Here is a 21,573-nt window from a genome sequence, read left to right on the forward strand (position 1 = left end):
AGCATTATCGATGGGTTCCAATAATCTGCAACCTCAGGTCGAGCAGGAAAACAGAAATTTGATGGAAGAAGATGTCATTGAGGCAGCAACAGGTGCAAACCCATTCACATCCCACATTGTGCCGCAGCCTCAGAGAATTTGTGAAATGGGTCACATTAACCGATCTGTAGCGAGCCGGAGACATCCAGTAATGCGCTTCTACAATTTGATTGGCTCCTTGAATGGCGCCAGGGTATTTTTTAAATTATCTATAAATAAAGGATACCACCAAATCGACTTGGAGCGGCGATCCGGGAGCATGGCAGCATCTGCTAATCACCTGAGGGTATCAGGGAATAATGTCTCTGTGTATATGGTCGCCGTCCATAATGTCCCCGGGAGAAGTTTGTGGTGACATTATGTAGGTACCAGGGGTTTGGGGGTTGCGTAGGTGGCCCCCACTCCTCTTGAAAAAAAAGGTTTGTGGGTTGCGAGCGTGTCCCCACATGTTCCATGTACTAATGTCTCTGTAAAAAACTGCAATTTTTGGCGAATTTTTAGCATGGCGACATTTTTGCGGGGACATTATTACATGAAACCGGCCTGAGTGGATATAAGAGATTCCCTTTGGAATTTCGCCAACCACAGAAATGTTCTAGAAAGCATCCGGAAGTGATCAGAGCAATTGCTTTCAATACTGCGATAATATCCTCGTTGCTTGGCAACACTCCCACGCATCATGACAATGCCCTTGAAGACGTGTGAACGCCCTCAAATTAATGTGAGTACAAAAAATTGTAATTAACATTTTTTAGCCTCATTTTTTCAAGTAAAGATACATCTCTTTACTTGAAAAAGTGAGGCCCAAACATGTTAATTATTGACTTATTATTATTTTATTGTTTAAAGCGCAGACCTGTTTGTCTTTCGATGTGATTCGAGCTGGTTGGTCGATTTGCTCCACAAGGAGCGTGTGTCACCAGATGTGTGGAGCTTAGCCACCAGGTACGCTGGTGTGCTACTCGTGACTAATTTGTAGATGATACATGCAGTCTTGAACAGTATCCTGGCCTGGAGAGGAAGCCAATGTAGTTCACATAGGATGGGGGTGTTTCTGTAAAATGTCTGTGCACCCCTAATAAGACGTGCTGCGGCATGGAGAGGCAAGTGAGCAGCTTGGAGCCTTGTCAGCAGGGCATTTCCCCATCGATGTGTGAGACCATAAGGGCCTGCGCTATGGTCCGGAAGTCTGGCGGCGGCATGAGGGACTTGATTTTGTGAAGGGTGGAGATGTGCAGCTATGACATTTGCGCCTTCTTGGCTATGTGTTCTTGAAGGGACAGGCTGCTGTCAATGGTGAAGCCTAAGGATGTTGCTCAGAAAAATGTTCTGCATCAAATCGTTCTAGGCGAGTATCTTTGAGCCATTGTTGAACAAACCTTTGTTTAGAGGGCCACCAATGAGGGTGAATTCAGTCTTGGACACTTCCCAGACAAGGGGAGTCCATCACAGGAAGACCTGCCCCATTGGACATCAGCAGCATCTACTCATTCCTGGGAATACCTCATATCACATTCACTGCTTGAAGGGTTTTACAATGACAGTAACCCACTGAAGGAATTGACCAAGCCAGGTGCCTCATTCATGTGGTCGGATCAGCGGGTCATATGCCATATGTCGCTACTTCAAGTGGTTCAACCCACCAAGAAAGAACATGCGCTACGCGAAGCAGCCACTCTGCTGATGACACCGACGTGGAGGTTTCTTACCAATGGCAGCATCTTCCAGAAGGATCTGGACAATGCAGTCTGGTTAGTGTTCTAAGAGGGGCAGGACTACCTTTCAATATCCACAGAGGGCAGTGTTCTTTGGGGCTCACATATGGTAGTACCCAGAGGCTTACAGCAGCAAATAATTGGATCAGTGCACGATGCAGGCAGAAATGTAGCAGCTACAAAACAGCAGATAAGCGACCCCATGTATCACACGCGGGAACATGACTAGACAAGTTGGTGGGAAGATCCCTGGCAGCACGCCCCCTGTGGAAATCCAGGAGATGAGGGAATAAGCGAGAACCACTAGTCCTGTCAGACCGACGCTAGCAGCAGATTTCTGTGGACCTAGGAAATAAAACAAGTACTTGCTAGGACCCACAAACAGATATTCACGGTTCCCTCTAGTACAGGCGATGCATTGTGCATCTGCCTTTTGGCTTGGGGCGGACATGTTTTGGCAAGTTTCATGAAGTACATGAATGTTAAGCGGCTTCACTTCAACACTACAGCTAAGTCAATGCCTAGTCTGGGATGCTGAGGGAAACCCTTATTGATATATTTTTAGGTCCAGTTCATGTACTCTGGATGACAACCCTTATATAACACCCCTCTCTTAGAAGCCCCCTGACCCCACTGAGCCAAGAAGTAGGTCTGTTTTGCAAATTTAAAAGGTTTATTTGAGAAATATAACAATATATATATATCACACTTCTATAAATAAATTGATAATGGATATTACACTTGTGAATATGACAGTGATCAACAATGGATAATGTTCTACTGGTAAACTGATTTGGTTACTTAGAAGTAGTATAGAGGATGAGGTAGCTGAAATGCTTTATGGTTTCAAGGAAATGCAAGGTGGAATAAATGCAGTACAGAAAATAACTGATATGGTTTCACAAGAGATAATATGTTCACTTTTCCCCTGGTGGCAATTCACCCCCCCCTATATGCAATGCAAGGAGATGGAAGTAACACACACAGTTTCAGGAATACAATCAAATACAATACGGAATTCAGTTCCCCCCCAGCAAGCTTAGACAACAGGTATGCTTTTTAAAACACGGGCAAGAGTGCTTTGTAATGTGGTGGCAAGGAAGGGAAAAATGCTAAAATTGCTTTTAATTCCCTATAGGAGGTTCAGGGTGAGTGGTAGATACTTTAAATCAGTTCAGGTCAGCCCTAACAATGGTTCAGGGATGGTTATTAGCTTGCAAACGAATTTTAGCAGTTCAGGCAAAAGCGGCTATCTTTTTACAGATGATAAAATCAGGCCAAATCGCAAATCGTGGTAAATTTTGTGAGTGCGTAAATCGCAATTGCGGTAAAAGTATAAGGAGTTTAAAGATGACAGAATGACACGATTCTAGGAGGCAGTTCTAATAGGTTAAAATAGCTTGAATTAGATTATTTTAACTAAGAGATTGGTTCTGCACAGTTCTGCTAGGTACTCACAATATAAATTTGAAATAGGCCTCGTCACGGATCTGGTCAACACGTCCAGCGGCGGTTCTCTCTGCTCGGCGGGTCAATCAGGCACCGGTCCTGCTCACAGCGATCCGGATCTCTGGTTCTGCTCACATCATCTGGGTCAGCTCTGCTCTGCTGGTCTAGCCTCTCTGGATACAGCGGCCTCTGGTGCTGGATACTGCTCTGCTTTCCGGTCCGGATCAAGTGGATTCTGGATGTAACACTGCTTTCTGGGTACTGGCAAAAGTTCTTGGCAAGGAATTCAAACAGCTCGCCCGGCTGTTGAATAGTTTGGTTAGGTTTGCTGGATTCTGAAGGCCTGCTGAGAATACTTTTGCTTGCAGTGGGCCTTCTAGGTTCAAAGTTTTGTAGTCTATGGGTCTCTGGATGTGAAGTCGTCGGTCAGCACGCTCCGCAGCAAATGGAATTGAATGTCTCTACCTGTCCCAGCAGTCTCTTTTTATGTGTTTTGGAAGTGGGTGTGTGCGTGGCATAACTGAGCCTGCCCCTCTCTACTTGTCATTGGCCCAATTCTCCCCTCTCCCATGATTGGAGGAAAGAAATGGATTGTCATCATGATGAGGTCTGTTTATGGGTCAGAGGATCCTCCCCTGGTCAATTTGCCCACAAATCTATTTCTGACCCAAATACATATTACCCAGATACACAATTTGTTGAAATTACATGTACACATTATATATTCCTTATGGTCCATGCTTGTCCGCCTCTGATCTTCCTGGGGGCTTGCATTCAAAAATGACAACATTTTGCACTTTTTGACTGGTTTACCAATATCGGACATTTACCAAAAATTACACACATGTGCGCAAGGAGTATGGACATTAATTAATGAAGTGTCAGATTTTTAACATGCAGACATTTGGAGTAAGACCCTATTTTCCGCTAGCAACCCCCCAGAATACACCACAGGATCCTAACACCTCTTAAAACATGCACAGAAAAATCACAAGAATAATGATATTACTTATATAATTCTGACAAGTCCGTACTATGAATTATCCATCTTTTTAACTTATGCCCTGGTCAACAAGGGGTGTGGCTTCCCACATCACATGGTGGAATAACTGGTTTATCCACTTCCCCCAAGCTCAGCTGGCTCTCACAGGCACTTCTCCTCCCACTTCTCCCAAGAGGGAGCCACTTTACGGCCACCCCAATATAACATGTGCCTGAGTCCAGGACAAGGCTTTGTTCAACCTCCTGCAGTCTGCAGGTCCCCTCCCTTAATTCAATCAGGGAGGTGTGATCTCCTTTTGGCGGGGAAGCGGGAGGCAGCCAGGCCTGGGAATGCAGTTTGATCAAGTTTCAACTCCTGTCGGGGTTGTTGTCAGGCAGAATTCAGCTAAATGTCACTTTAGTTCCCAGTTTAAATCAAAACTTACAATTTTTACATATACATTAAATAATTACTTCCTTCAAGTCATTTCAGAATATAGTTTTACATTGTATCCACCTCTTAGCAAGTCTTTCCTTGGCCTGGTTTCGGTTCATTTGTTCAGTTTTACACAAAAGTCTGGTGGTTTTAAAACGCCGGCTTTCTGATAGTGGTGAGTACCAGTATTGCATCCATTTTTGGGATCTGTCTTGAATTACTGCATTTCAATAGAGTGGTCTTTTGCTTGATAGTATAGGACCCTTGCTTAACATTGTTTTGATGGCATCCTTACAGTAGAGTGGTGATGTGGAACCCCCCACAAGAAGGTTGTATCTTTGGAGTGGTCTTGTGCCAACTGCGCAGTTCTCCTGGATTCTGGCGTGAATGTGGGTGGCGACAGCTCATCCCCACATCTATCCAGTCTAAGGATTCAACATGGGTCAAAACCCTTGACAAACCCCCCCCCGCCCGACTGCGCTTTGATTCGAGTTGAGGGGAAGTCGGGTGCCAAGGATGTTTTGAGCCATGTGTTAGTATGTCCGCATTATCTTCTTCCAATTCTGTAGATGGCACAGTTCAGCATCTTTTCCTCCACCCAGTTGGATCGATCGGTTCTCCTCGCCGGTCCTGATGGGAATATTGGGCGGTACCCTGGGCCCCTCGGGTCTCTGCTCCCGGTCCCAGGTCGTCCTCCTTGGTCAGCCTCCAGGTTTTCTTTCTCCTAGGACGACAAAGGAAAGCGGCAATACCTATTCATAGACATTTCTCCCCCACTATTGATATAGTGGGGCAACATATACATTTTATACTTTAATAGACATAGCATTCCAATTTTTAAAACAAGATATAATTCATAGACAGTGGCTTACATGCGTCATAATATTTTAGAGACTATATTTGGGATATTTTAGGGTTGGAACTGAATTAATCTGGAGCGGTCCCCTCTGGTATTGCAGAGGACTCCTCCAGTTGCTGCAGAGTGTGCCTGGGATGGCAACACTTTAGCTGATTTATATGTACCCACTTGTCTTCCCCTTCCGCCAGACTACCTTTGGGGATGCAGATCTTGTACGCTACAGGGGAGATTGTGTCTATAATTTCAAACGGTCCCTTCCATGTAGGCAAAAATTTTCGCTGTTTGGCCTGGTTCCTTTGGAACTTGTATAGATAGACCCGGTCCCCCACAGTATATTCCTTCCTGGTGGTCTTCAGGTCGTAGTGGGTTTTCATGCTATCAGCTGATCTTTCGAGATTCCGCTCAGCATAGGCAAAAGCATGCTGAAGGTGTTTCCTTAAATTCTCCACATACTCATGAGTTGTGGAGGCATTTATCAGTGTCTACTCTTGGGTCCTGTAGAGCAAATGCTGAGGAAGCAGCATCTTGCGCCCAGTCATCAACTCAAATGGTGACATTTTGGTTGCAGATGAAGGGGTAGATCTGATGGCCATTAGGACCAGCGGTAATCGGATATCCCAACTTGGACCAGAATCTGCCACAATCTTTTTTAGTATGCTCACAATGGTTCGGTTATATCTCTCTACTGCCCCAGAAGAAGCTGGCCGGTAAGCAATATGCAACTTCCTTTTGACCCTCAGTATCTACCCACATCTTTGTCATTACTTCACTGGTGAAGTGGCTACCCCTGTCTGACTCAATCCTTTGAGGTAGACCAAAACGGGAAGAGATGTGGTTAATCATCAGGGCAGCTGCTGTTTCTGCCTTGCAGTTTGGGGCCGGGAGACATTCCACCCACTTGGTAAACAAGCATGTAACGGTCAACATGTACTTGTTTCCTCTAGACGAGCGAATTACAGGGCCTACAAAGTCGATTTGCAAATCTGACCATGGCAGTGTCATCCCTGTCTTTTGGAGAGGCGCCCGGTGTGTGAGGGATGTTGGCTGAAATTGTGCACGCACAAGACACCCCTTCAAGTATTGGTCGAGGTCCTGCCCCATGTGTGGCCAGTATGCAATCTCTCTTAAGATTTCCAGTGTTGTGTGAAACCCCCTATGACCGGCGGTGGCCGCATCATGGGGGTGACTTAACATCAGGCTTCGGAATGAGGTAGGAACCACCCACTGATCATGGCCAGCTTGGGATTTCCTTACCAACAAACCGTCTTGGATTCGGAACCTTTTTGGACATTTCATCAACACTCTTAGGTCCTCTTTCCCAATGTAATCGGTATCCGTCAGGGGAAAGTTCTCAGGGTCCTCAATGTGTTGGTAAAACATACCAATTATTGGATCCCCCTTCTGAGCTGTAATCAAATCAGCATCAGGGGTCTCCTTACTCCATTGTGCAGTTGAAAGATCATTGTGAGCATTTGTCTGGGACCTAGTGATAGCGTGACCTGGCTTTCCCCCAACAGGGACTCTATTTCTATTAGATCCCCTTGGATGGCCCGGTTTTGGCCAGCTGATCAGCTAAGTCATTTCCAGTTTTGTCTGGTCCCTCTACTTTGGAATGACCCTTGATCTTTTTCCAGTAGATGGTCATCCCATTCGATGTGACCAGATCATCAATATTTTGGATTAGCTTCCCATGTTTCAGGGGTTTGTTATTAGCACATAACATGCCTCTGGTTTTCCAATTAACCAGGTGCTCCACGAACCCGTTCCGTACATAATCCGAATCTGTGATTATGACCAGTTCGTGGAGTTGATGTTGGACAGCAGTGAGGATGGCCTGATGCACAGCCATCAATTCTGCCACCTGACTACTTTGGGAACCAATTTTGTATCCAGCGGAGGGTTCTGGAAACTCCTTCACCCATGCATTCCCTACGCCGGCCACCAGTTCTTTCTCCCCGTTGTTGTCAACATGGTAAGAGCATCCATCCACATAGACAGTGGGCATTCCCTCACACTTCTCTTCTTCAAAGACTTTGTGTGGGGAATTAAGGTATGCCTCCATGTTGTCCTTGATTTTTAGACTTTTGTCCTCGAGACAGTTTAATCTGGCACAATCATGCAAGTCAGCCAGACCTTACGCGAGGGGACTCTTCTTGTTTTGGCCATATCTGACCTCCACAGGAAAGCCTTGCATTGACAGAATCCAGGAAGTAATTCGGGAATTACTCACATTTCCGGCCCGGATTCTGGCACTTTGAAGATATTACAGAGGCTGGTGTGGAGTCTCCACTATGATGTGTTCCCCCTGGATAAACGGGTGGTAATTCTTCAATGCCCACAGCGTTGCCAGGAGTGCCTTCTCACAATCGTTGAATTTTTCCTCCACAGAGGATAAAGTTTTGCTCGCATAGGAGATTACTTTATTGACCTTGTCATGCTTTTGGCATAATACTGCCGTCAAGCACGTATTAGAGAACCCTGTCTCCAAGAAGAACTCCTTGTTTCTGACAGGGTAAGCTAGGCAAGGCGCTTGTGAGAGGCTTCTCTTGAGTTGTCTTACTGCCTCGGATTGTTCTGGACCCCATTCCCACTTGACCCCCCCTTCAAGAGATGAATCAGGGGTCTAGTGATCTCTGCGTAGCCTTCAATGAACTTTCTGCTATAATTAGTCAGTCCAAGGAGGCTCCTTAGTTCCCGCAGGGTTGTGGGGTCTTTCAATTTTTGGAGGGGTTCCACTTTCTTTTCCTGGGGACAGAGACCCTGAGGAGTGATCTCATGCCCCAAGAAATTAATATGGGTTCTCCACCACTGTGCTTTCTGAAAGGAAAGTTTTGCTCCCGCCTCCGTCAACTGTGTCAGAACATAACGGATCTCCGCTATGTGTTCCTCCACAGATGAACTTTTGATGAGGACATCATCTACATAAGCCAGGTTACCCCTCGCACCCAGGTCGGGCATGTCCTTGTGTAGGAAAATGTTGAATTCATTGCCGGAGTTGAGGTATCCGAAGGGAGTCTGGGTCCATGTGTACTGCTGGCCCCCAAAGGTAAAAGCCAGTTTGTATTGGTCCTCCCTACTGACAGACACGGTCCAGTATCCATTGGTCAGGTCTATTGCAGTGAATACCTGTGACCCCAGAATCTGGGCCAGCCCTTGGTCAATGTAGGGCAGAGGCCATCGGGAAGTATGGACCCGTTTGTTGAGCTCCCTAAGGTCGGCGCAGAGTCTCCACTGGCCGTTTGGCTTCAATATTCCCAGCACCGGATTATTGAAGGTGCTGTGTACTGGACGGATTATTCCCCGGGACTCAAGGTTCTTAATTATTTCAGTAAGGGACTCCATGGATGCGAGAGGCAAACGATATTGCTTCACAAACACTGGAGTCATTCCAGGGTCCTTGGGAATTGTTGTCATGTGGATGTCGGTGCGACCACAGTCATATGAGTCTACCGCAAAGAGATCTTGGAAATCCAAGAAAACTTGTTTCAACTTTTGCTTTTGTTCCAGAGTCACACAGGCATCAGCTAGGTTGACTCTCTCTTCCACCATCTGCCTGAAGCCTGGAAAGACTTCTGTTTTGGCTATCTCAGCGGCCTCCTCCAGCTGGGTGGAGAAGTCCCTGGTCAGAGTGCTGATTTGGACTGGAGGCTTCAGGTGGGTAAGGCAGCCCTCATGGACCTGAAAAATCACCTCATCCCTCCTGACGTCACAAGTCACATCTTCCTTACCATAAGGGCAAGAAGTGTACACCAGGAGGTTCCCCCCATGCCGGGTGAAAATCCTGTCTGGTGATGTATTGTCCTCACTGTCACTGTCAAAACAGTCCTTGGGGATTGGTCCTAACAGTTCATTTCCTAAATCAATGGAGAAATGTCGGTCATCAACCGCCATTCCAATAATGGTGCCTGCGGCTAGAGTAATACTCTTTAAGTCACTGTTATCCACCTCTATTGGAATGGTGTCATGTTCTATGTTGACTAATGGAGTTGGGTTTACCCCCAACCCTTGCTGTTGGAGAGAAGCATTTAGATGTATATAAGCATCAGGGTTTTTCAATTTTTGTCCTTTTTTAACTTTCACTTCCAGGGAGAATTGTCGGGTCCTTTCTGGGATGGTGACTTCCTCTTCAAGCTGAATTTCAACTGCATAAGGTAGCAAGTGAGCTGACCTAAATGCTTTTTCTGGATCATCAAAGCCCATGGGATTATCCACTAACCGGGACCAAGCTTTGAAGTTTATTAGGTCCAAACTAATGGCAAAGCGATTGAGAATGTCACTGCCTAAGTAAAAGGCGGCAGTGACGTCTCGCACAACCCAACAATTATGGACTATGCTCTTGTTGCCAATGGATATTTTGAGCATACACCTGCTTGGCAGGAGATGTTTCGAAGTGGGTGCTTCCAGGTCCATTTCCCATTTGTCTATCAGTTTGAATGTGGGAATGGCTGGATCTTTTGGGAGTTGGTGGAACATGGCTTCGCTGATGAAGCTCTTACCGTTGTTCACACACACTCGGGCGAGAACAGAGTCCTTCCCATCATTTAACTGAACAGGGATGAACAACTGCTCTCCAATTTGCTGAATATCAGCCAGGCTCTGAGCTGATTTCACCTCTTTCTGGACTATAGGAGTGAGAGTGTCTGATCGTGGATTGGTAAAGAATTTCAGAGTGTTTCCTTCCAGTGTGGAATACCACCTTAGACTGGAAGGAAGGTTGATTTTCAGAAATAGAGAGGACCCCCCATCACCAGTCTGTTGTCCTACTGCTATTACTGTCACGTCTGGAATTTGGTTGTTCTGGAAGTGAAATTCTACTTGGTCAGATTTTTGTTCAACCATGTGGCAGGTGCCGTTTAAACTAACATGGTTGACACTCTGTTTTAATTTTATTGGTTGGCTAGTCTGGGTCCAGAGGACCTTGTTTACGCAATCTATTAGGGGTGAAAACCTTCTCAGGAGGTCATTCCCTAGTAAACAAGGGGTGCCCTCTGGAGTCACTACTATGACCTGGTGTTTCACCTTGTGTCGCCCAATTGTGATGTCCAAATCTGCAGTCTCCTCGACAGGAATTTCCTTCCCGTCAAAGTTCTGCAGTTGTCCAGGAAGAGAGGTGAGAGGAATACGGTAATTCTCCCCCCTTCCTGCATTTAGTTCCTCAAAGGCCGTTTTGGACGGAAGGGTAGCTTGGGATCCAGTGTCCACCAGTGCCAAAATTGTACCCTGCCCCTGTACTTGTACCGGGGCATAGTATCTTCCCTCCTTCTCCTCAAGGGGGCACAGATAATGCACATTTTTGGACAACTGGTGGGCCAATTTTCTGGTTTTGGACATTGCAAGCGAAGAGATTTGGGCAGAATTCTGTGGAGAGCCTGGGGAATCTGAAAGAAAAAGTTGGCCACTGGAAATGGTTTCGGGTTCTGGGCCGCCACCCCCTTTTTGGAGGCAGTCATCAGGATGGGTTTGACCCATGGGATTTTGGTATTGTCGGTTCTGGGATGAGATGATGGGCGGCGGTAGCTCAGTCTCCACATCTCCCCAGTCTGAATTGGCACCCCTTGGGACCCATTTTTCCTTGGGAGGAGTTCCCCCATCTCTGAAGGAGCAGATCCTTTTCCCAGGATCTTCTGAGGATCCCTCTCTCTCAAATTGGAAGACCTGTACCTCCTCCACAAAGTGGGTCTGTTTGGGTCCTTCTTTTCTCCTACCCCTCCTCTGCTCCTTGGGAGGCAGGCTTTCAGGGGCAGGAGATTTTGTTTCCGGTTCCTGGTTTTCCAGGGGCTGTTTACAAGTTGGGAAGGAAGCTTCCTCCAAGGCTTTACACCCCCCTTCCCGTTGTGCCTCCTCCCTGGGAACCGGTGGGTTATCAGGGTGCTGCCCCCATCATTGTTCTGGAGCACCAGGTCCAGAGTTTGGGGCATTCTGCGGTGGCATGCTCATCTGAGGGTTCTCTTGAGCCCTCAGTATGTGACCCAGATCCCGTGCCATATTTTGGACCTGGCGCTCAAGTTGTGAAACCCGCTCAGGCTGATACGGGGCTCTATTTTCTCCCCTGGGCTAATCCTGGGAAGGGTAGCTATCCCTTCTCTGGTAGTACCCCTGGTTGGGAAGATTTGGGTACCCCGCCACCCTTGGCCTCCCCTCTCCCAGATTAGGTTCTCTGGGCTCAGGGAATTGGGGAAAGAAGGATGGAGGATTTTGGGGCTGGAAATTGGGTGGATGCCTGGGGAAAAAGTTCTGCCCAGGATTTGGTGAATTTCTGCCCTCCGGGGGGACGTTAGGAGGGAAGTTCCCTGGGTCAGGTGCTTGGCTGGATCCCCCCCCTTGGGCTGGAGGAGTCCACACATAACCCAGGATTGGTCGGTTTCCCTTGTAACGAGGACTTACATAATCAGGGGAGCAAGGGACCCCATTTGTGGGACTACCTCCTTGGCTCCCTGTCTGTGACTGGCCCGAGGGCCTTCTGGGCTTGGCATTATTATGTGCAGGTAGGTTTTTAGGCCCGCCCCATCTCCAAATCCAAAACGGGGGTGACCTTTACCTCTGCCACCTTGGCAGCAGCAGGGCTGCTGTTGGCTTTGGGGTTTTTCTGCGCACTATTTTTATTTTCTATGGGCTTCTGCACCTCATAGATCCGGGTAGCCTGTGCAATGACCCAGTATAAAGATCTTCTCTCATGAAAATCTCTCACGAGCTGGGTCATTATATATTTGGGCAAGGCATGGAAAAATGTATTGACAAATTCTCTGCTGTCTGTGCGCACCCTTCTGGTGGTCTGCACAAAAGCACGCTTTAATTCTTGCACAAACTCTTGTGGGGCCTGATCCTCCTCACATTGCAAATTGTAGGCTGCCTTGCGAGCCTCTTGGGGATTTCTGTGCACAGAAAAATGTTTCAAGATGGCCGCCCTGTATGTGGACCACCTTGAATGGTTTTGATCCTCCAGCCCTGCAAAGAAACTGGAGTATTCTGGTGAGAAGGTCCATTTGACGTACTGGATGCAGCTACGGCTGTCCTTCAAATGGAAAGTCTCCATCATTTGCTCATAGAGCTCCAAGTGTTCCCAAACAGAATACTTGGCGTTCTTATGATAAGGCGTGATGACAATCCTTATTGCCTTTATTTGTTTCAATGGGTCCTTATGCAAGGCCCTTTTTGCCTTATTGGCCTTTTTGGTTTGGGTAACCCTGGTCCATTCATCCTCCGACTCAGAAGCACTGCTCCCAGAGGTGCCCGTCTGATCTTCCAGGTTTTCCCGGATTCTGCGAGCCTGGGAATGGCTGGCAGAATGTGGGGGCCTGGTCTCCTGTGTCCTGTGACGCTCAGAGGAGTCTTCAGATCCCTCCTTGCTACCAGGATTTGATGGGTATCCCCCCACTGACCTAACTGGGCAGAGGTTTTCAGGATGCCCTTAGTGGGCCTACTCTCCTGGGGTTCCCCACTAAATTGCACTGTGCTTGGGTGCCCATACCCGGATGCCCGCCAATCCATTCCTGGGAGGTACTGGCCTATGAGCCCCGTACTTCTAGCTGGATAGTAATCTGCCATCCCCGTGGCCCTGGGCTCATGTGCGCGAGGGGACATGGAGGTGGCAGAGTCCAGGGACTGGGAGAGATGAAGGTCTCTGGTACTAGGGCTCCTGAGGTTATGCTCAGGAGTTTCTCTTTCCCAGCGAACCTCATCTCTATCCGCCCCTGTTCCCAGTGGCAATGCAAGAGCCTGCACTTTCAGTTCCTCAGTTAAGGCCTTTCTAGACTCTATCAGTCTCTCCTGCATCGCTACCTGTTGCTGGAGCCTATCATTGTGCTGGCAGAGAGCCTCATTCTCTCTCTGTGCCTCCTGATTGGTTCTGGAGTACTGGGTCAGTCTTTGCTGCAGGAGGGTTACCTCCTGAGCTGTGTCCCTATTGGCCTGCTCCTTTCTTGCCACAGCATCCTCCACCCTGCTGGTGTGCTCTAACAAGTTCTGGTGTTCTTTTTGGAGGTCACCCAGTCCCTGGAGGGCCAGGTGATTTTCTTCCATTTTCCTTTTTAAGTGGCTAAGGTATCCCTTTCCTGACTAAGAGCCTGCATCTGTGCCGCCAGGTCGTCCCTTTGCCTTTGGAAGGCACCAGCTTTCTGGCGCTCCTGGTCAAACTCTGCCTGGGTATCCAGGTCTTTCAAAAATCAGTTTATTGCTCTCTGCCTTCTCCCTATCTAGGTGGCTTTGCAGGGTGACTACCTGCTCAGCACATGCCCTATTGAAGTCTAACTGTTGCTCCAGCTTTTTCTGGCTCTGCAGTAGGGAGTCCAAACCTTCTTGGTACTCCTTCTGCAAGGCCAGAAATCTGGTATCCTGGTCCGCCTTTTCCTGTTGCAGCACATCCATATCCTCCTTTATTTTAGTGATGTACTGTCTGCTGTCCTTTTCTGACTCCTGGCTCCTGAGCAGCCTCTGCTCAGAAGAGTCCAAATCAGATTGGGCCTTCTCTAACGCCATATGTTGCCTATTTGCCAGATCTTGGCCTTCAGCACATTTGTCCTGCATGGCTCCCATATATAGGTACAAATATGCCGCTATCCTGGCAATTTTATTATGTTCATCTTTGGCTTTAGGGGCCATATATAGTTCACTCAGGGCCACATGTAGGGGACCCTGATCTCTCCATGTATCTGACCCTGTTTCAGTGACCTGTTGCACGATTGCCTGCAAGCAGACCGTTTGGTCCTGATGAGTCCACTCACCTCTCACAAATAGCTTATGTAAGAAATGCTCTCTGGCTATTTTGATGTCTACCAGTGTCGTCATTCTGGAATTTGAGTTCCTTCCTGACTTACAGAAGTTTGTATTTTATTTTTGCAAAACAGACCGTTTCCTTAGGGCGTTCCTTTGAGGAGTGCTTTACAGCGTAACAAAGCGTGGTGATCCGACCGGATGTATGTCTCCTGTCAGTGTATTAATCTGCACAAGTGATAGATCTAACCCAGAATCTCCGGCTACGCGCCCCCACTTTGTTAAGCGGCTTCACTTCAACACTACAGCTAAGTCAATGTCTAGTCTGGGATGCTGAGGGAAACCCTTATTGACATATTTTTAGGTCCAGTTCATGTACTCTGGATGACAACCCTTATAACACCCCTCTCTTAGAATCCCCCTGACCCCACTGAGCCAAGAAGTAGGTCTGTTTTGCAAATTTAAAAGGTTTATTTGAGAAATATAACAATATATATATATCACACTTCTATAAATAAATTGATAATGGATATTACACTTGTGAATATGACAGTGATCAACAATGGATAATGTTCTACTGGTAAACTGATTTGGTTACTTAGAAGTAGTATAGAGGATGAGGTAGCTGAAATGCTTTATGGTTTCAAGGAAATGCAAGGTGGAATAAATGCAGTACAGAAAATAACTGATATGGTTTCACAAGAGATAATATGTTCACTTTTCCCCTGGTGGCAATTCACCCCCCCCCCTATATGCAATGCAAGGAGAGGGAAGTAACACACACAGTTTCAGGAATACAATCAAATACAATACGGAATTCAGTTCCCCCCCAGCAAGCTTAGACAACAGGTATGCTTTTTAAAACACGGGCAAGAGTGCTTTGTAATGTGGTGGCAAGGAAGGGAAAAATGCTAAAATTGCTTTTAATTCCCTATAGGAGGTTCAGGGTGAGTGGTAGACACTTTAAATCAGTTCAGGTCAGCCCTAACAATGGTTCAGGGAAGGTTATTAGGTTGCAAACGAATTTTAGCAGTTCAGGCAAAAGCGGCTATCTTTTTACCAATTTACCAAAAATTACACACATGTGCGCAAGGAGTATGGACATTAATTAATGAAGTGTCAGATTTTTAACATGCAGACATTTGGAGTAAGACCCTATTTTCCGCTAGCAACCCCCCAGAATACATCACAGGGTCCTAACACCTCTTAAAACATGCACAGAAAAATCACAAGAATAATGATATTACTTATATAATTCTGACAAGTCCGTACTATGAATTATCCATCTTTTTAACTTATGCCCTGGTCAACAAGGGGTGTGGCTTCCCACATCACATGGTGGAATAACTGGTTTATCCACTTCCCCCAAGCTCAGCTGGCTCTCACAGGCACTTCTCCTCCCACTTCTCCCAAGAGGGAGCCACTTTACGGCCACCCCAATATAACATTTGCCTGAGTCCAGGACAAGGCTTTGTTCAACCTCCTGCAGTCTGCAGGTCCCCTCCCTTAATTCAATCAGGGAGGTGTGACCTCCTTTTGGCGGGGAAGCGGGAGGCAGCCAGGCCTGGGAATGCAGTTTGATCAAGTTTCAACTCCTGTCGGGGGTTGTTGTCAGGCAGAATTCAGCTAAATGTCACTTTAGTTCCCAGTTTAAATCAAAACTTACAATTTTTACATATACATTAAATAATTACTTCCTTCAAGTCATTTCAGAATATAGTTTTACATTGTATCCACCTCTTAGCAAGTCTTTCCTTGGCCTGGTTTCGGTTCATTTGTTCAGTTTTACACAAAAGTCTGGTGGTTTTAAAATGCCAGCTTTCTGATAGTGGTGAGTACCGGTATTGCATCCATTTTTGGGATCTGTCTTGAATTACTGCATTTCAATGCAGTGGTCTTTTGCTTGATAGTATAGGACCCTTGCTTAACATTGTTTTGATGGCATCCTTACAGTAGACTGGTGATGTGGAACCCCCCACAAGAAGGTTGTATCTTTGGAGTGGTCTTGTGCCAACTGCGCAGTTCTCCTGGATTCTGCCGTGAATGTGGGCGGCGACAGCTCATCCCCACATCTACCCAGCCTAAGGATTCAAAATGGGTCAAAACCCTTGACATGAAGAAGATGAGCTTTCTTTGACATCAGGCCAACTCCATGGTAGAGAGGCTCATGGGGTGCAGCACAGGGAGGTCAGACCCTGTGTGCATTGCATGGACACTATCGACGTCCCCTTAAAGCACCACAGGAAAGTGTCCTGCAGAGCTCGAGTTGGGAAGGAAACCAGGCACAAGGTTTCCCAAGTTCTCATCACTCAAGCCTCCTGCCCATGAAATGATCCAGTCTCAGGATCAAAGAAACAAGTGTTAGGAAGAATCACATGCAGTACCCTTTGGGAACACTACACACAATTAAGACTACAAGTGTCAGTGCAGTTTCACCTTTGGTAAAAGCCTGTACTACACAGTAATGTGGAAGCAGTGGCTGAACAGCCAGACTTATCTCAAGAGTAGAGTGAGCAGTACAACAGGTTACACAAAGCACCAACAAATAAAGTGATTCAAACAAACACTTACTCAAGGTTTCTTGGTAAAAGAATATATATTTATTTACAAAGACAGTTAGACAACATTACACTAGCAAGAGCATCTCAATATCACAATCTAATACACTACAATACACAACCAATCAGTTTCTGAACAAGTTCAGCTCCCCTGAAGTGGGAGCAAAATGGCACTTCAGTTACTTTTAAAAGGAGTAAAAAGACAAGGTTATAAGAATCAAAAGCACAAATACTTTCAGAGGTAGGGCAAATAGTTTCAGTTCACTACAACCAGCAATTCAATACAATAGGCCTGGCCCAAAGTCAATGGTTCAGAGTCTTGGATAGGATAGCACAGTTCTGGTAGTAAACGGTTAAGTCTGTGCCACGATTTTTAGAAGTAGTTGGTGAGACGAAAAGTTAGATGTCACTTTAGGGAAGGACCGGCCTTCAAAGTTGGGAAAGTTTCACAAACTTTCACCATGGCAGAAAGGATGTCCTGACCGCATTTGCACAGTATCTTTAAAATGGAGAAGAGCTGTAGCTGAGGCAGTTGTTCCTGGCAGTTCGTGCATATCTCGCTGTTCCTGAGCTTCAGTCGTGGGGACAAGAAGGAGGACGTCGGGACGTTCCTGCACTGCCCAGGGATGATGCCACAAGCTTGGCAAAATGTCAGTGTAAGGTGTGAGTTCCTTAAAGACCACAAACTGGTATCCTTCCCACTAGTTATCGGGTTTTCAACAGCACTCTGAGGAAAATTCAACCAGTATAAGGACGGTGTCCAGGTGACTTGCGAGTTGGTTGTTCCCTCCAAACTCAAGGGAAGAAGTTAACTTTGAAGAGCTTCTCTGTCGATGGAGTTTCAGGCAATTCAGACCTGCAGCAGGGCTTCACTGGTGGACCAGGAGTTGCAGCAGTCGTCTTCCTTCAGCTCGTCTTCGGTTCTTTCGTTCCAGTGGTCGACAGTTTTCCCCCATTCATTCCAGCCTGGCTGTCACTCACACAGCAGGGTGGCTGTCCTTGCTGGAGAGCCAGCCGGCCAATCACGCCAGAGAGCATTCAGGTCTCCTAGGAGACTAAGCACAGGGAGTTTCGGGCACCTAACTCACATCCTGTCCACCCCAGACACTCAGGCGCCAGAGGAGGGCTTCAGCACTGAAGCCCGCCAAAGGCCAACGAACAAAGGGACTAAACCTGGTTTGGCGTGCAGAGTTAAACACAAGAAGAACCTTTTAAGGAGTGTGTGTCACCAGATGTGAGGTGCTTAGCCACCAGCAACGCTGGTGTATTACTCGTAACTACTTTGTACATGATAAATGCAGTCTTGAACAGTATCCTGACCTGGAGAGGAAGCCAATGTAGTTCACATAGGATGGGGGTGATTCTGTAAAATGTCTGTGCACCCCTAATAAGACGTGCTGCGGCATGGAGGCAAGTGAGCGGCTTGGAGCCTTGTCAGCAGGGCATTTCCCCATCGATGTGTGAGACCATAAGGGCCTGCACTATGGTCCGGAAGTCTGGCGGCGGGATGAGGGACTTGATTTTGTGAATGGTGGAGATTTGCAACCATGCCATGTGCACCTTCTTGACTATGTGTTCTTGAAGGGACAGGCTGCTGTCAATGGTGAAGCCTAAGGATGTTGCTCAGTACAAATGTTGTGCATCAAATCGTTCTAGGCGAGTATCTTTGAGCCATTGTTGAACAAACCTTTGTTTAGAGGGCCACCAATGAGGGTGAATTCAGTCTTGGACACTACCCAGACAAGGGGAGTCCATCACAGGAAGACCTGCCCCATTGGACATCTGCGGCATCTACTCATTCCTGGGAATACCTCATATTACATTCACTGCTTGAAGGGTTTTACAATGACCAGTAACCCACTGAAGGAATTGACCAAGCCAGGTGCCTCATTCATGTGGTCGGATCAGCTGGTCATATGCCATATGTCGCTACTTCAAGTGGTTGAACACGCACTACGTGAAGCAGCCAATCTGATGACGGCACCAATGGGGGGGGTTTCTTACCAATGCCAGCATCTTCCAGAAGGATCTGGAAAATGCAGTTTTGTTAGTGTTTAAAGAGGGGCAGGGTTACCGTTCAATATCCACAGAGGGCAGTGTTCTTTGGTGCTCGTACCCAGAGGCTTACAGCCGCAAATCATTTAATCAGCGCACGATACATACCACCGAGGTTACATGTCTTTATATCGAATTTATTTAATAACAAATGCCCATGTATCGAATCTTTTATCTTGACTCTTGAAAACCTTTATAGTGAATGGATTTTCCCCACCCCTAAAAACCCATCCCAACCGTTTCCCAAAAATATTTAACCCTTTGCCCCACCCTAAGTACATTCGCTATAAAGGTTTTCAAGATAAAAGATTTGCTATATGGACATTCAATATATAGGATTCGATATAAACATTGCATTCCACTGAGTAAGTGGGAGGAAGAAACCATGGTGTCTGAGATCCAGATATCCGAGAAGGGAAGGCTCGACGCAAGAAGGTCACTTGTCGTCCTGCAAAGCAGACAGGAGAAATCACGAGAAGGTGTAGCATCATACCGATGAGGGCGAAGGATGCCACATGTCACTTAATGAGGCTTTAGACAGTGGCTTCCAGGAAACCAGACAGGAGAAATCACGAGAAGGTGTAGCATCATACCGATGAGGGCGAAGGATGCCACATGTCACTTAATGAGGCTTTAGACAGTGGCTTCCAGGAAAGCAGACAGGAGAAATCACGAGAAGGTGTAGCATCATACCGATGAGGGTGAAGGATGCCACATGTCACTTAATGAGGCTTTAGACAGTGGCTTCCAGGAAAGCAGACAGGAGAAATCACGAGAAGGTGTAGCATCATACCGATGAGGGCGAAGGATGCCACATGTCACTTAATGAGGCTTTAGACAGTGGCTTCCAGGAAAGCAGACAAGAGAAATCACGAGAAGGTGTAGCATCATACCGATGAGGGTGAAGGATGCCACATGTCACTTAATGAGGCTTTAGACAGTGGCTTCCAGGAAAGCAGACAGGAGAAATCACGAGAAGGTGTAGCAGCATACCGATGAGGGCGAAGGATGCCACATGCCACTTAATGAGGCTTTAGACAGTGGCTTCCAGGAAACCAGACAGGAGAAATCACGAGAAGGTGTAGCATCATACCGATGAGGGTGAAAGATGCCACATGTCACTTAATGAGGCTTTAGAGAGCGGCTTCCAGGAAAGCAGGCAGGAGAAATCACGAGAAGGTGTAGCATCATACCGATGAGGGTGAAGGATGCCACATGTCACTTAATGAGGCTTTAGACAGTGGCTTCCAGGAAACCAGACAGGAGAAATCACGAGAAGGTGTAGCATCATACCGATGAGGGCGAAGGATGCCACATGTCACTTAATGAGGCTTTAGACAGTGGCTTCCAGGAAAGCAGACAGGAGAAATCACGAGAAGGTGTAGCATCATACCGATGAGGGCGAAGGATGCCACATGTCACTTAATGCGGCTTTAGACAGTGGCTTCCAGGAAAGCAGACAGGAGAAATCACGAGAAGGTGTAGCAGCATACCGATGAGGGCGAAGGATGCCACATGTCACTTAATGAGGCTTTAGACAGTGGCTTCCTGCAAAGCAAACAGTGGAGAAATCACGAGAAGGTGTAGCATCATACCGATGAGGGCGAAGGATGCCACATGTCACTTAATGAGGCTTTAGACAGTGGCTTCCAGGAAAGCAGACAGGAGAAATCACGAGAAGGTGTAGCATCATACCGATGAGGGCGAAGGATGCCACATGTCACTTAATGAGGCTTTAGACAGTGGCTTCCTGCAAAGCAAACAGTGGAGAAATCACGAGAAGGTGTAGCATCATACCGATGAGGGCGAAGGATGCCACATGTCACTTAATGCGGCTTTAGACAGTGGCTTCCAGGAAAGCAGACAGGAGAAATCACGAGAAGGTGTAGCATCATACCAATGAGGGTGAAGGATGCCACATGTCACTTAATGAGGCTTTAGACAGTGGCTTCCAGGAAAGCAGAAGGAGAAATCACTAGAAGGTGTAGCATCATACCGATGAGGGCGAAGGATGCCACATGTCACTTAATGAGGCTTTAGACAGTGGCTTCCAGGAAAGCAGACAGGAGAAATCACGAGAAGGTGTAGCATCATACCAATGAGGGTGAAGGATGCCACATGTCACTTAATGAGGCTTTAGACAGTGGCTTCCAGGAAAGCAGAAGGAGAAATCACTAGAAGGTGTAGCATCATACCGATGAGGGTGAAGGATGCCACATGTCACTTAATGAGGCTTTAGACAGTGGCTTCCAGGAAAGCAGACAGGAGAAATCACGAGAAGGTGTAGCAGCATACCAATGAGGGTGAAGGATGCCACATGTCACTTAATGAGGCTTTAGACAGTGGCTTCCAGGAAAGCAGAAGGAGAAATCACTAGAAGGTGTAGCATCATACCGATGAGGGCGACGGATGCCACATGTCACTTAATGCGGCTTTAGACAGTGGCTTCCAGGAAAGCAGACAGGAGAAATCACGAGAAGGTGTAGCAGCATACCGATGAGGGTGAAGGATGCCACATGTCACTTAATGAGGCTTTAGACAGTGGCTTCCAGGAAAGCAGAAGGAGAAATCACGAGAAGGTGTAGCACCATACCGATGAGGGCGAAGGATGCCACATGTCACTTAATGCAGCTTTAGACAGTGGCTTCCAGGAAAGCAGACAGGAGAAATCACGAGAAGGTGTAGCAGCATACCGATGAGGGCGAAGGATTCCACATGTCACTTAATGAGGCTTTAGACAGTGGCTTCCTGCAAAGCAAACAGTGGAGAAAT

The sequence above is a fragment of the Ambystoma mexicanum genome, chromosome 4p, assembly GCF_040938575.1.
Source record: "Ambystoma mexicanum isolate Mex_15411 chromosome 4p, UKY_AmexF1_1, whole genome shotgun sequence".
Taxonomy (NCBI): Eukaryota; Metazoa; Chordata; class Amphibia; order Caudata; family Ambystomatidae; genus Ambystoma; species Ambystoma mexicanum.